Consider the following 17,241-nt stretch of genomic DNA (forward strand, 5'->3'; position numbering starts at 1 on the left):
AAGAGCTGTTGCTTTTACCAGTCATACTATGTCTTGAGGATCTGAAGAGCATTTCCATCACTGAGAGGAGCTGCAGAGAGTTATACAATAATCACCTGCAAATTTGACAAAGCAAAGTCAGGATCTTAATACTGCAATTCATTTCCTTTGATATATTATCTGTCATCTCCCCCTTCCCACAGAACCGCTTTATACTGAGAGGGAGATGGCACATCACCTATTCCCTTGACTGTTGAGAGAGACAGCTATTTCCTCTCCCCTTTCTCCCTCTCCCTCTCAGTCTCTTTCTTCCTCTCTCTTGTCTTTTTTGCTCCCTGGTTTCTTCTGGTTGTTTCTTCCATCTCTCCACACCTCTTTTACAGCTCTTTCAAAGCAGAAGGAAGAATCCTGTTTGCTTCAGCTTGTCACAAAATACTGCAGCAGAGAGAGAGCCTGTGATGAGGACTTTGGCCACGTGGCCCACAACCAAGTGTCCCAGTACGCTCCTTTAGGTATGGCCAGGCTGTATTTTAAGCGAAGGTCCAAACTCTGCTCATTTCACTTTCAAAGAGCCTGGACGGGCCTTTGGGGAGCTCTGAAGTCCAGGGAAGGAGAAAGCTCACATTCATGCTGCCCGCTGGGCAGGGAGGACAGCCCTGGCTGTGGACGTGTCTGCACGCCTGCGTTTGCCACCCAGTTGCCCTTGGGAGCTACAGGGCATGAGATCTACATGGCGCAAAAGAGCCCGGAGCTGAGTGATAATATTTATACAACCAGGCTTTTCATTAATATGGGCTGCTTTGTCACTAGCTCTCATTGGCTAGCAGAGGCTAAAGAAACCTCAGTTACAATTCATTTAACATTCAAATATCTTCTCAGACTTTACCGCATAAAGACTACCTATGGTTTAAAGTGTGATTCACACGGCATATCTGGCCCTTAAATTTAAATCAACTTAAAACTTTGATAGAAACTCTGAAGGCTACAAACCCGAGGTTTATTTATATCTCTCATAATCCCTATGAAATCCTAGGAGTGGAGTCACCCAAATGAGAAGTCACAGTGTTTGGGTTCTTGTCTAACCAAGGCTCATTGATTTTTAAGCGCATAAATTCAGAAACTCTAAAGATCCAGCCAAAGACAATACAGCAAGCAGTGCAGTTCAGAGATCCCCCCGGGGAGGAGATGTGGTTGTAAACACTTGAAAATGTTTAAATCCAGTGAATGCTCTAGTTATATTTGGTAGGTCTGACAGGACAAGCAGTCCTAACAATCTGAAACACTGGACAGAATGGAAGGAAAGGCTTGCCAAAGATAACAAAAGCCCCACAGCCCTTTTCGCATTTCCTCTGCCAGGACGTGGAGTTATCATGGTCTCAGTCTTCCTGGAGATGTTCTTCCCCCCGGCAGCGCTGATCCAAGGGACACGGCAGATGTCCTTTGCATTGCAGGTTCACCTGGCAGGGTGCTCACACACTGCACGAGGAGTGAGGGAGACCGTCACGGGGAGCAGAAGCATGATGCTTTCATGCTGGGCCACAGCTCAGCTTGGACGGCAAAGCCCTTCGCACGGTGTCCGACACCCTCGGCTACTTCTAAACGTCTCTTTGTAGCTGCACGTTACAGACGGGTTTAAATCAGGGCAAATCTGCAAGAGAAGAAAGGCTTGGTCTGGACTTGCCCATGCCGCGGGCCAGTACCCTGCCCCTGCACCATCTCTCCTGGCAGTGACTGGTGCCGGGCTCCAGGCCCTCGGCTCCTAGCAGCAGTGTTACATGGGGTAGGTATGAAGCCCTCCCAGACAAAAAAAATGGAAATCTATCTATCTGTGAAGAAAAATGTTGGAGACTTCTAAAAATACCTCACTTCAAGAAGCATCAAAATTCCTCTGCAAAAAAAGGTGCGGAACAGGCAGCAGATAATGTCCAAAGACATGCTGAATATAAGGGGACTGCGGCTCAAAACCAGGACTCTGGGGTTTGTGAGCAACAGACGTGAGCAGCAGAGACTAAAGAGGTTAGCGCTAGATAGATGGGTAAGGAGAACAAGAGCATTCGCAAAAGTACCAGGGGAGATAAAGTACTAGCGAGAAGTTGAATCCTTCAGTAAACCAAGACACTGAACTCTTTTGAAATCTGCCTTTAAATAAACATATAAACACAAAGTTTGAACAACTAGAAAACACTGGAGAAAAATAAACCTGCAAAAATAAAGATAATGACAAAGAACGGGTAAGGGAATACAGAAAAAATATGAATATAAACAAATCAGCTTTCCAGATTTCATACATCCCAGAACACTTAGGGACTTGAATAACAAATTTATTGTACCACCAACAATTATTTTTTGACAAATCATGGGAGATTCCCAGGGCCTGGAGCAAAGCAAATAATGTACAGATTTTTCAGAGAAGAACTGAAGCGTGATCCTGATAATTACCGCCTCATACGTCAGTTTTCTCTCCCTGGTACTATAATAGCACAAATAATTTCCTAAGACCTATGGGGCTGACTTGCTCATTACCCCTAGATGATCCAGTATAGTCCAACACAACGTTGGCGTGGGGCTGACTGACAGCTACGGTCCCAACCAGGGGAAAGGAGAACGACTGGCTGGGCTGTGATGCATCCAGCAGCGTGTCTGGATCCCATACTACAACTCTGTGCAGAAAATACACAAGACGATGCTTAACAAATTCATTTCCAAACTATAAATTATACTAGTGCTTTGCCTAAACTAATTAGTCCTGATACTAGTTTACCTGATCCAAAACTCAGTGATGCTGTGGAAAGCCTGTATTTACATCCGTGAAGAGCCCACAAGGAAATATTCCTAGTTCAGCCGCGCGCTGTAGGGACAACCCGCCCATCTCACTTGGATCCCACGTTCCTAGAAATGCATCGGGAAGGAATTCAGAGAAAATGAAAAGATTTACAGATGGCTTAAAGAACCCCCATATTTTTAATATAACGACAAGAATGGAGAGACAATGAATAAACAGCCACTGCTGCGGTCAGGCTAACGCTCGTAGCTGTTTGTCCAGCTTCTGGGAAACAGCTAAGGCAAAATTCTTTTTCTTAATTTCTTGTTCCCACCCAAAGCCTGCTGGTTTTGACTTTGTGCAGGGCATATATATTTCATCTATAATCATTATTTGTAGATATTTTTTAGGGCCAGGAGGGACCATTAGATCATCAGTTCTGGCCTCCTGCATAACACATGCTGTAGAATTTCATCCAAAAAGGTAATGATGAACTATTCACCTCGGTTGTGGCAGTGGATGAGGGCTGAACCTGCGACTGTTTGATTCTGTGGCTTTTGGGGGGGATCACTGATGAATTTTGACATTTCTACATCGTCACATGGAAAATCCCACGTGATAAAAAATTCTCTTTTCCAAAAAACCCACTACTTGGAGAAAGAGAAAAGGGGGGTGGGTGGGTGGGTGGAAGACCACAGTATAAATGGAAAAATTTAGAGATTAACACCTTTTTCCAAATTTCATATCAAGCTTTTTATTCTTGCCCTCTTCTTAGTTAACTTTTGTCAAAATAACCAGACATGAGCATCAGGGAAACGAAATGATAGTTTAGTCTCCAAAAGAGGGGAAAAAAAACCTTACTGAAATGTGTTTCTATAGTAGACTTTATAAATCCATTCAGTGTGGTCTAATGTAAGTCAGGCTTTAACAAATATTTTTGCTCGACTTGGTTCCAGGATAAAATTGTAGAAGTTACTGAAAGGTGAAAAACCCCCTCAATCTATTCAACTTAAAAAAAAAAATAAAAAGACATTTAAGGGGGGTCTAACTGAAGTATACAAAAATCTTAGCTGAATGGATAATATCAATGCATGTTACTACTTTTGATACTGCACAGATGACAGGATCGGGGGCATAAATGGAAGTTCAAAAAACAAATTCAGAGGAGACATAAGGAAGTGCTTTGTCACTCAAAGAATAATAAATGTTTGGAATGGCCTACTGGGCAAGGTTGTTGAGGCAAAGACAGTGGGCTCGTTCAAGAAGCAATTAGATGCTATCCTGGGGGAAACGCTGTATTACAAGAGACAAGCATCAATGTGTTGAATGGCCTTTTCTCATTCCTAACATTTTCTATGTTCTTTTCTCCAGCTTGTACTCTTAAGGGTCTGCAGCCGCAGTGTATGATATCAAAACTGAAATCAGGCCCAGCAGTGTTCTCCACTAAACTGGGCCAAGAAGCATAATAAAGATTTGGCCTTGCTATAAAAATGTGCCGCGCTGTACTGCTACCCTGCTTATTCCATGCTGGCTTCTGGGCTTCTAATAAAGGAACAGGCGTTGGGCAAAGCACCCAGGGTTCAAAGATTTGTTTCACATCTTGTGTCGAGTCCAGAGCGCACTTTCAAGAAACTGGGGCACCCTGCCCTTCAGGTGGGAGCACTTCAGAGGTGGCCAGGACAATTCCAGCGCACGCAGGGCTCTTTGGATCCTTCACAACTAAACTCGGTATTCAAATGTGCCTTTATTAGTAGTTATTAATATTTTGTGAGAATTGCTCCGTCCCTTTCAGCTTACCCATCCATTCTAATGTTGTTTCTTCTCCCTCCAAGCACAGTGCTGATCCTTTCCCCCTTCTTTTCCTCTTTGCATACATCAAAAGGGAAGTAAAGTTTGTATTTGTTCTTTGGTGCATGCGAGGGCTCACACAGGACAAGTGAGTCTTTAGAAGGTTAAATAACATACTGTGTGTTGTGCCAAAATGGGTGCACAGGTCACAGAGCAATCAGCGGAAATGGTGCAATTACACCCCACCACCTCCTGGGAAAATTGCAGCCCCCTCCATGCTGAGGTCCCCTCAGCTGTCCCAGCACTTCTCACTCAGCACTGTCCCCCCACTCCACTCCCAGCATACCCGTGTGCTCCTGGGGCAGCAAAGAGGGACCCGTGGAAAGTCCCACTGAAGATGCCCCATTTGGGAGGTGTCGGGTTCAGCTGCTGAGGAGCACAGAGCTCCTGGCGCCCAGCTGAGCAAGCTGAAGTCCACTCAGAAGAGAGGGGTAATTCAAGATACATCTTAGATTAGCTGTTGTGTTGCATTCATCTGATTTAATGGGTTATACAGGAAGCTTCAAGGGCTCTCTGCAGCAGGCTGCATTGAGGCACTACAGTAAAGATGGTCTCTCCTCGTGTAAACTTACTGGGTATCCTACAAGAGGTAGTAGGCAGGCACAACTAGACGGTGAAGAAGTCCTTGAGGACATTCATTTTACTACACACACAGGACTGTGTAGCTCTTATCAAGTATTTCATAGGTAGCTCAGCAAGGGGGGATTTTAGGGAAATATTTAAAGAATGTTGCATTTGTAGCTGTGCAGTTTTGTGTGGGAAATCTCCACCAAACATAAGGGGCTGCACAAGAGAAAGTATTAAACTATTTGGGGAGGAGGGGGGTGCAGAATGTATGGTTGTGCAAGAAATGCTCGGCTAAGAAAGCAGCTTAAGGACTGGAGGAGAGGGATGGCAGCTTCTCCCTCTCCAGCCACGGTGAAGAAGGAAAAAGGAACCTTGAGCTGCCACCCCTGCCCAGGAGCTAAGGCAGCCCCTAATTCAGGGCCATGAAACCAGAAGTTAAATTAATATGAATTGCTGAAAGACTCACACAGTCTGTCCTTTCTTCCCCTAACTCTTCTGCAAGTGTTTTTTTTTTTTACTTTATTATATGATTATTTTTTACTGGTGAGGGATTCTTATTATTATGGTTCTAACCTTCATTACAGTGGCTTTGTGCCCCAGCACTCCAGGGGAAATGCATATTCAGAATAGCTTTGCAAGTGCTGCCGAAGCCATTTGATGTCTGCACCACTAGCTAAATTATTTGCTAACAAACTTTGAGGCTTTTTGCCCTTCCAAAGGAACCATTTCACATGTGGTTTTTGGCTTCCTCTGCAGTGGCCCAGCAATATTATTTTATCCCAGCAAAGAGCATATTATTGTTTAATATCACTGCTATATCCCAGTATGTTTCCCAAGATGATAAATGTTGGCACAGAAAAGAGGCAACTTTTTCAAACAATAAGTAATAAATTGTGGAAGGCTGAGGTAAATATTTTTCCATGTCCCCAAACAACTCTGAGTACATTCCTGAGGAGTGTATTGACAGTAAAATGTTTGAGAACAAGAAAATTTGTTGGATCAGGTTGTGGTTGTTGCCCAACCCATAAAATATCAAGAAAATTCCTAGCTCTTTCTACCATCTGTTCCACTGTGAACTTCTGGGTGCAGCTTTAAGTAAAGCATTCAAAATGTCTACTATAGCAAATATGAATACGAATGAGTTAGTGTGAGAAGACAAACCGCATTGTTCCAAGGCTTTAGAAAAAAAAGACCTGAAACACAAAGTTTGTCACGTATGTCCAGATACCTTGGCAATGAATTATTCAAATAACTGGCTACACTGTGCCAGTGAGATCTGCAGTGCTATGGGCACCCGTTCCTGCCTGGTGGCATGCAACCCACCCAAGCAAGGTCAAGATATGTCACACACAGGTTGCTGAGCACTGCGCATGTGCAATGAGCTCCTTGTGAACAAGTCGCAGATAACAAATGTCAGAAATTAACTACTAAGAATGTCACCTCAAGATTATATTTGAAAACCACCCCTGCTGGAGGGCAAGCTACAAAGAAAAAAGGATGACCAAAATCAAAATATTATTATCTAGTGTAACATTTACCTGCAGGTAATGCCACTGCAACCATCCTTGTGTGCGCCGCCTCCAGCACCACACATATACCTGTCCATCTCTACCCCTGTACATCCCTTCAAACCCCATCCTTACAGAGTCTGCCCTTGGGCTGACACGCTCACCCAGGAGCTCTCACTTAACCCACCAGGAGCCAGAGGGAAAAGGACCAGTGATTGGGAGCCAAGCTGCAGGTACCTGGCCCCAGTCGCATGAAAATGTGCACCTCAGTATATATAGAAAAGGCTACTTGATTATAATTTTTGCACTGATTTCAAAGCATTTTTACAATTTTTAAATATCAAATATGGACATATTCAACATCTTTCTGGGCCAATATCTACCTGTTTAAGTGGAAACTACTAATCCTCTAGCACTATAAGGGGAAGATATACTCAGTATACATACTCCGTACTTGAGACATAAATAATAAATGCAATTTAAACTGAAATTTGAGCAGACTTTCCATTAAGTAACAGATCACTGTTGGATGGTCATGGTTTTTTATATCTGGCAGAGGGCTGTATCTCAGATATGTAGACATCATGTAGAGATGGGATATTTTGTACGAACATTAATAATGATGTTCCTACATTGCTCATGCTGTGGAAATGCTTCCTATTCATCTCATTATCTTCTGGTCCCACAATGGCAGCACGATGAGTGCAGAGAAATGAGTGAGAAGCCTTCTATGTCTTTGTGTGGTGGGTATAAAATGGTTGCAAACCAGATGAATGCTTAAATACATTATCTCTTTGACATTTCACACTACCCTTCTGGAAAGACCCCATATATTTAATATCAAAAGGGCAGAGACCACTTACCATGGGAGAAAAAGAGAATGACTGCTTTGTCGTGCTGTCTGTATCCCAGGGAGCAGATCACAGAGGACCAAGATGGTTTCCCTTACGCCTTGAAAGGGGCTGATGAGAACCCAGAAGCACCTAGATAGAAGTCAGATTCGTTCACTCATATCAGTCCCACAGATCTGCTCTAAATCTCTCTTCCCAGTCGCCTCCTCCAGGGTTAAAAAGATGGCACAGCAGACTGTGCCAGAGAGAGGCTGTTCTGAGTTATTGTTGTGTATGTTTCAGTGGTCATTGCTGTCTTCATAACCCTCATTTCAATATAAATCACTTCTGTTTTCACATTTTCTCCTGGACTAGTTCCACATCCCAAGGACCATTCCCATGAGTAGCTGTTGAATTTGACCCCCCAGCTCTTCTCTAATGACCTTTCACAACATTGGTAAAGGCTTCAGCACTCACTGAAAGCATCAAAGGGCCTATTCTCATCTTTCATGGAATCTAATAAGAATGGTGGGGCTGTATATTCACAAAGCTGGCACTGCTTCTCTCCGTGTCCTTGGGCAACTCCTTTAAAAGCTGCAGGAGTCTCCATGTGGGAGAATGGGATAGTGACACTGGCCTGCCAACCATGAAGATTACAACACAGAATCACTTAAAAGACTTGTTGAAGCCCAAAACAGATGATGCAGGCAAAACACTTCGCAGGAAAGTAAGAGGTACACACATTCATGGAGAGGAGAGTAATGTGCCTCCAGGTAGCTTAGCTGCCACCCCAGCCTGTAGCCCCAAAATACAAATGATGACACGACTGCAAGCATGAATATCCTAAGCTTCACTGATCTAATTTACATCAGTGGACAACTTCTTGTACAGACTAATCTCTGGAATAGGCCCCCTTCCCGCATGCTATTAACAGAACTATAAATATTTAATTTGAAATATAAGATACTAATAAGCATCTTAAATAAAAGAAGATTGTGATAGATTGGCAGACTGCCATGCTCATCTCCACTTTATACAGTGCTTCCTTCTTGTCTTGAACTGCTAGATGACATCCTTCCGATGGAATTAATTGGCCTCTTTCTTGCCCCATGCTATTTCTGGTTTAATTATCTTGCAGTTTGGCCAGCAGTGGACGATGTTCTTCCTGTCACTGCTCTTTTGCTCTCAGTGTTCTTTGTTGGTGCGGAGTGTCTTCTAAATTCATTCAGTTCCATTTTCCTCTTACAAGTTCCTGACCAATATTTTGTCACATTTTCTGCAGAAAGAACCATTTAGAGCCCAATACAAAGTGAGCTATGATCAAAATCCATTGGCTTCAACAGCTGATAGATATGATTTTCACACCTGCCATATGCCTTGGCAGTCGTAGGACAGAAATGTGTGTTGCGAAATGAAGTTGTGCATATGAGGAAGAAGAGATGACAAGACTGACTGGAAGAATAGAAACTGAGTTTCTGTTTTCTCAGGAAACTACAGCTTGACCTCAGATTACTGAAATATTTCCACTGACTTCATGGCTTTTCATTTGCATATATATCGGATATTAGATCTGTCCAGTTAGTTTTGGTGAAACACTGGAACGGGTTTCCCAGAGAGGTGGTAGATGCCCCATCCTTGGAAACATTCCAGGCCAGGCTGGATGGGGCTCTGAGCAACCTGATCTGGTTGAAGATGTCTCTGCCCATTGCAAGGGGGTTGGACTAGATGGCCTTTAAAGGTCCCTTCCATCCCAAAGCATTCTATGATTCTATGATTCTATAAGTACATTCCCTTGTAATTACCAAAGTGCAAAAAGTTACAAAAGAGATGAAATGCATTTTAGAATTAGCCAATGGGTTTTTTGGTTATTTTTTACACTTCTTTCCATATACTGATTGACTTTTTCCATTATCATATTTTAAACTGTTAAAAAGAAACTTAAAAATGAAGGAAGAGGAACCTTTCTGGATAGAAATGGGGGAAGTTGAAGGAAAGTTCAACTTACAAGTCAGCCCTCTTTCCTGGTTAACAGGATCGGTAAAAGGGTGATGCATTGAGAAAGTATGAAAGCCATTCCTGAGAAGTTTCATAGCCATGGAAGAGCATAACGTCAGGTTAAAGCAAACCCAAACCCATCCCAAAACTCTAATTTCCATCTTTTTCTGTTCCTGGGAATCGTTCAGAATTCGCTCTTTGTGACAGCTGGTACCTGACTTTCCCCATACCATGACATATTGCCTAGTTTACATGGCCAGCCAGTGCCTTCTTATATGGTCTGTCAGAGCTGCTTTTGTCTGTGTCAGGGAGCCAAGTATTAGTAAAGCTGGGGAACATTCGCCTAGATCAAGAGAATATTCCTGTGCTACGAGCCAGGCACTGCAGCTACACTTGAGACCGGCCATGGACACATACTTCACTCGGCAGTGGTATTTATAGGATTGTTAACAGTCGAAGAGATGTGAGGCACAGCCCTGTAACATTATTTCCTTTGCCTTCAAAAAGCACTTCTCTGAAGTGCCCGGAGACATCCTGTCTTAGGGGTTATTCCCAGTTAAGATAAACTGAGTGAAAATGTGCGACTACTGTCAAAAGAAGAATAATGTTAGTGCTTACAAAAGCTCCCCTTCAGATATGAACAACACACCGTTATGCATAACCTCTGTGTTTGATTTCTCTGTCATATTTTCTCACACTGGAGATGGTCCCAAAGCAAACCTCTGAGCACAAGCACAGAACATGATTAAGAATCAAAGCCTAGAACACCAGAACATATGTTTGGCTTGTTGCTTGTATCTTTATAGAGGTCCAGCCAAAAGCCTCAGTGCAAACACCCTTGAATATTTGTATGTTTTGCACAATAGGCCAAAATATTCATGCTTAATACTATTAACCTTTTGATGACTAAACCTTTGATGCAAATCTAGTAATTGCGATTGATTCTGCAGGGGAGAGAAGCCTTGTTTGACTAGAATACAAGGCTAGCTCCGCCTTGTTTGTTCCCCAGATATTCTGAATGCTCCTTCAAGTCAAGAGAACATTACTCCATACTACTGAATCCCTGAGGTGGGTTCCCATAATGTTCAAGACAAAGCTCTGGGCGCGCAGTGCTACGTGGTATGGACCCACCATGCTTACTTCAAGAGGACCAGATGCAGTGGTTTACATTGCAAGCTAGTGGCCTGTGGTTAATACAAAAGTAAAAGATGAATTTCTCACATTAAGATGGTTTACTCCTAGCAGTAATAAAATTGGATAGCATGTGAGATAATTAACTTCGCAAAGAGAAAAGGTCTTCAGTATGACCAAAGACCTATGCAAGTATCCCTCAAACCTAGAATGTACCCATACTCCTTTTGAAAGTAAAGTCAAACTTACCTGTAAATTCCACAGCTGGAGCTATGACCTCATCAGATACCTCCGACAACCTGGACTTTGCTTCTGTCCTTCTCATGTCCTTGTGGGACCCTTTGAATGCTGCTGAAGGTTTCTGCTCTCCCAGTCCTCCAGCTTTCTTAGACACGTCTCAGCAGTCTGTTGACATCCCATATAGGTCAAGACAAAGTGTCAAACAAATGATTTTTGCCGTAAGTCAAGCTTTTGCCCACACTTAGGTATTCACTCTTTTCCTCCTTGAAGTTGTTTCTGACAATCTCACTAAGTGAATTAACGAATATCACACTTCTAGAGATATTTTTACATACTCATGTAAGACTAGAAACTACCCAAACTATTACAAAGTATCTGAAATCCATCCTGGCTACTACCTTGTGGATATGATACAGGGGATACCTTAGCATGTTTTCCTTGCACACCCAAAATCCCAATGAAAATGAAACAATTTAACACAGAAAAGTTGAAACAAACAAAAGATCATTTAAAAGTTACTCCAGAAAATTTCAGCATGGAACATCTTAATCATGTTCATTAATCAAATCCCAAATAAAATCAGTTGTCTTCTAAAGTGAGAACAGAGAAAAATTAGGACAACATATATCTGTGAAAAAAGTTAGACTTTTTTTATTCCAGGAGAACTCAACTAAAAGGTCCCTCCATTCAGGCACCTGGGTTTCGTTTCATAATAGCTTCGGTCCATTGTTCCTTATTATCAGAGCTGACTATGTTCAAGCTAAGGCAGATCTTGTTCCTAAATTTATGTCTCTGTGTGTGACCACTACAATATGTGTTTTGTATGCTTTTTCCTGAAAGCCTAATATAGTGATACCTGTGACACGGCTTGGACTCCCCCTTTCATGTATATTACCAACTCGAACTGCAACCTGCTGGTAGATTTTTCTTAAACTCTAAAATGAGGGTCTAACCTTCTCTTCTTTTTCTTTTTCTTCTCTGTTGCCTATAATCTTGATTTGACTCACACAAAAGTGACACAGTGGGAAATCCACTCAAGAAGACTTTGACAACTAACAATGGAAACCTACCTACACGAAAGTTGACTGGTGGCGTTTATAGTGAAAAAATGTATTCAAGTTTAAAGATGTCATCTGTGTTAACTGATCCGTGTTGGTTTTGTGTGTTTTTGTCAAAAGAAATGTGCTGCGGAGTCACCTCTGTTAGGGTAAAGAAAACTAGCCAGAACAACATCACCACTAAAAAAGACAGGTATATTCAGGGGAAAAAAAAAATTCCCCCCAAAATATTTAAGTTTGGGTAAATATGACTTTTAGGTTGGATCAAATCCAAAGGACTTATATGAAGCAATGAAACTTGAGCATATTTTAATGCAACTAACATACAGAATTATTTATACTCCTGTTCCTTTTGCCTTCTCTAACATGAAAAATATTGTTATTTTACGCAGTACCAAAAGTGTGCTAAATGTGTCTCATGGATTAAATTAAAATAGGATCACTGTAGATTTTTCAGTAGTTGCTACTGACTGTTTTGGCTTCAGTTTTAGAGTTGAAGTTGAGACATTTTACACAGATTCCTTTCTCCTTGGAATGAAAGGAATCCAGTTCTTGCTGCGAACCAGCTTCCTTCATCAAATGGGACACCCAAGGCCATAAGTTGCCATTGGAAATCTTGGGCATTTCATCCCAGAAAAGAGAAGAGATGCAAGTCAGTACAAAGTTCAAAAATGCTAGTACCCAAATAAAAGCTCTTGACCGAACCCATGAGGATATTAAAGTCATTGATACTGTGCAACCAGTCCTCATGTCCTCTTCCACGTTACTAGGTCTGCTCTATTAGGCCAGGTCTTGTTGCTGGTCTCAGCTGACCTGAAGCAGTTTGTCTCACCATTATATTCACTGCTAATAGATGCTTTTGTTGAAAACATATCAAATATTATACAAATGTGAAACTCAACCCAAAACCAGTCCTTTGGGTTAGGTTACGAACATGTGAGGTGGAGCTGACGCTACTACGACATCCCTGTGAAATGCAAGACAACAGGTAAACCTGGTGGCTCTTGGAAGGAACCTGAGGTGCTGAGATGTAACGGTGATGAACACTGTGTAAAGTGTGAATGGAACAGGAAGGATCTGAAGGAAGAAGAAGGCAGAGCGGCTGTCACATCCCTCAGCTCATTCATCCGGGTCAGAGGAGCCTGAAGAAAGGACAGAGTTTGGAGGGGTCTGTACTGTTGTCCATGCTGCAGGTGGTCTCTAGCTAAACAGAAGGCTTTAATGAGTGAACAGATTTGTAAATGGCAAATCTTTCCTGTCTGTGTACTGCCTACACCTGAGTGATGTCTGTTAATTTAAATTCACTTAAAAATATAAAGAGGCTGGAGGAAAGAAAAAGTTCATCTCTCAAAATGAAACAGTTTGAAGTGAAGCCACTTTGTTCAATGGTTTTTCACTAATCCAAGTTCTTTGTCACCCCTCATGATGCAGAGGAGGAGAAGTTCATAAAAGCAAGCCACTTGGCTGCTTTAGCAAAATTAATGCAGTAAACAGGGAACTAAACCACATCATTGGTACAACAAGGAGTATCCCAGAAAATCCAGTGAGAAGCAAATATGTTGGAATGAGTGACTGGAGAAGGAATTTAATCTCCTGCCATTGTGGCAACCCTGATTTTGCTGTGCAGGTCCTGAACATGCTTATTACGGAGAATAAGAGCTGTGCAAGCCAGCACGCCTCATGACTGCATCTTTTTTGCAGCCATTTTAGAGCCAGGTAAACTGAGGGACTTGGTTAATGCATATCCCAGACTGCTTGAAACGTAGTTTGGGCATCTTGTTTCGTTTCAGCCGTTAACAGGCATTGTCTGCTGTGCTCCTTCGGAGTCTTCCCCCCACGGGCCCTCCACCTCAGCCCAGACAAGGGCTATCACGGGACCACGGCTCCCATGTCACCCACCTGATTTCTCCTACAGCTTCACGGCCAGAGAAATCTCAGCATCAGACCTCCACAAGATGAAAGCTGGCTAAATTCTCCAACCAGAACCCCCCCCAAAGTTGTGCGATTAAACAAAACAAATCAAAAAGCCCTGTAAATTTTAATTTAGAGAGGATGTGTTCAAGTGTGGATGGGGGTTATTGTGTCTCGAGTCTGTCATCAGATAGTCAGAGTAATTGACCCAGCGATACCTGCCCAGAGGAAGAGACAATGTGTGAAATTCCTGTTAGAAACAATTATGTACTTGACCTTAAAGTATGGGTCTTTCTGCTTCTATATTTTTAGAAGGGGGGAAAAAAAAAAAAGAAAACAAAACTAGAAAGGCTCCCATCTCTTTGAAGGTCCTGTTTGTGCTGAAACAGGCTCTGTGAATTGGTAATTGGCCTCTCAGAGCCCAGGGGACGTGAGGCTGAGGCAGAGCTCAGTAGGCAGGCACCGCTGCCACACTCAGCACTTCGGCAGCCGCCCGCTTGCCCTGCCCTGCTACGGGGTCTCAGCTGCAGCGGGGCACGCCGCGGTCCCTGTCCCACGGCCTGCTGTCAGTACCCTCCTTGCTCAACCTCCCCTTCCCTCTGTCCACGGCTACCGGCCCTTCTGCAACGCTCCCATCCCTTTGCTCCTTTGCAAAGGGCCAGAGAAGAGGTCACACAGAAATGTGGTTGATACAAGGATGTTAGTTTGTGGGCAAAGTGCTCAAGTCCTAGTGTTACTGGTGGACGTGGCCTCTTTCACAAGGGTAAAGTAGGAAGGCACCTACCTCCATGAATAGCCCAAAACAGAAGCAGAAAAGCAAATCCACAAACATGAAACTTGTCTGTTCTTCAGTATCGTTAACTGTTTGCTCTTAAACTAGTAGCTGAAACGATGCAAAAACTCTTTGGGTTTTGCTTACTTCAGGACATGGGTGGAGGATGCAAACAAGAGGCAACTGCTTTTCCTACTGGTAAGGTCAGAGTTGACTCCACAAGCAACTGCCTCAGATGCCCAAGCTAGGTCAGAAAACAGCCCTTCTTCTGGGCATCGGTCCTGCAAATTTCACAGAGAATTCACTGCTTGATGTGTAGGGTGGCCCAGAGTCCCCCAAGGCAGCCCAACACCACAAGATTAGGAGGCATCAGGGAGATGCCTCAAAAAATGGGAAGAAGACATCCAAACTGGTAGTAATTTCTCTGCAGGACATCCTTCTCCCCAAGGGCTTGCAGCACTTCACGTGCTGTTCTTGAGGCCTTTGCCTTTCATCCGGGGCAGGGCCGGCTCTCCTGCAGCCAAGGAGGGGGAGGAGGTGACCCGCTGGCTGCACAGGGAAGCCTGAAGCCATTGACTGGGGAATTGCTCAGGTTTTCTTGGCACTGGCACTGCCTTGGCTCGGAGGCAGACAGCATGGCAATCCCTGTGCACAGACACACCCAGACAGGTAGAAAGTTTCTCTCCTCCTCTACAAGCAACGCCGTCTTAGCAGAAGCATGCGTAGCCCAGATTTTACACTTGTCCTTTCTGCCTTCATAACCGCGTGGATTGGAAACAAAGAATGATCTTCAGCAAAACCATGAGCATTTCATGGGCAGCCACCTTGTTTTGCTGCTCAATCAGGAGAGAAGACACTGGCTGGTCCCAGCAGTGTCCCTGCAGCCCCTCTGGAAGGGAAAGCTCGTTGTGAGCCTGGAAGTGGTGCGTGGCATCGTCCCGTTGGGCTCCTGCTCCTGCTTCCCCGCTGGGGCCGTGGGTGAAGTCAATCGCACAACGTGAACACACACACACACACGGGAGCGGGATAACGCGCGTGGTCGTGCACAGAATGGGCAATTTCAACCCTGCTGGTCCTGGGGAGTCCAAACCATTAAAAAAAAGAATTAAGCCTTGCCAATGTCTTTGCTTTAAAACTCAAAACAACAATAACAAAAAGACCAGTCAGGTTAATTACACTAGAGCAGAGAGGAATCTCTAAGATGTAAATACATTGCCATGAACATTAAAAGCAAACTCCTTTCTAAAGTGTTTCTCTTTCACAAGCAAGCAAGAAAATGCATTGGATAAAACAAACTTCGCTTATTTTAGTTTCGACTCAATTACCTGTTAATGGAAAAAATCTGGCACCACTAATAATGAGGCAGGAATGAGATCACTGTTCTGGAGGCCTGGCTTGTCAGGGAAGCTTGCAACAAGAAGTGCATTTATCTGCCTTTCTATAACCCTTTTCAAGCACTCTGTCAGGGAGCCCAAACTGAACAGCCAGTTTAGGAGGAACTTGGAACCCGCTCCAGGCCCCCTCGGCCCTCTGGGAAAAGGAAAATTATTGTTGGCAAGTCTGCCTGGCTCCAGAAGTTGATCCAGTGCCCCCCACTTGCCCATGCAGCAGCAGACAGAGCTAAGAATTTTGTTATAATTAAATAACGGAGTGCTGATTGGTTGCTGGAGGTGGTCTTGAAACTGGTGTTTAAGGCAGTGGAGAACAACGGTTACTATTCATAGAAAAAGCAGAGTCTTAAAATCCATCTGTTTCGTTCCAAATTTAGGCCAAAAAAATGCTCACTCACTGTCTTTAAAAATACCACCTGCTTAGCTATTTTGTATAATGTGCCATTATATAAGTTTGAAGGAGGAGCAGGCAGGGAGGCAGTGGGGGCTGAGAAGGGGCGGGGGGAACAGATTAAAAAGATATAGTTAGATCCAAAAATACCCCAGCAGCATATTCAAAATGGAACACAAAATAAGGGAGCAAAGGAGACATTTTCTGAGGAAGATTAAAACCAGGGTGTTTGCTAATGCCTGGGAACCAGCTACTACGAATGGGCTTGTTTGCAAATAAGATAACAATCTTTTTTCTTTTTTTTTTTTGAAAAAAAAAAAAAAACAACAAAACCTTCTTGCTACGCACACCCAACTCCGTTCCTCACCACGCTCCAGGACTGTGGAAACACCCCGAACCTTTCCCACCCTGCAGACCTTTCCGGTGGGGGGGCCAGGCCAGGGCAACGGGGTTGTGCTTCTCCTTGGTGAGCTGGTGCAAGCAAATAACGGGAAGGAAGGACACAAGGAGCTGGTAACACCATGGCGACTGCTCTTCCAGAGCAGCTTTGCTCTGTGAGCAGCAACGTCAGCAAGGCCTGCTGTCCTGCAGATGTGTCTCCTCTCTCCCCATCGTCCTTCCCCTCCCCTCGCTTCCCTGCTGCAATCTTACATAATGTTACATATTGCAGCTGCAATATTTCCAGTTTTCCCTATACCCTTAACTCTCTCCCATGTCCCTTGTTCCCTCCAACACCCCAACGCTCTCCATGTCTCCTACGTAATCTTCTTGGCCTGCCAGCTGGGCAGGAGAGCACAGATGCTGGTCCAGAAGTAGACGTGTGATAATTGGCCATCTGGATGCTGCCAGAGAGAATGGA

This window comes from Platalea leucorodia, assembly GCF_965183815.1.
Source record: "Platalea leucorodia genome assembly, chromosome: 4".
In the NCBI taxonomy this organism is placed as follows: Eukaryota; Metazoa; Chordata; class Aves; order Pelecaniformes; family Threskiornithidae; genus Platalea; species Platalea leucorodia.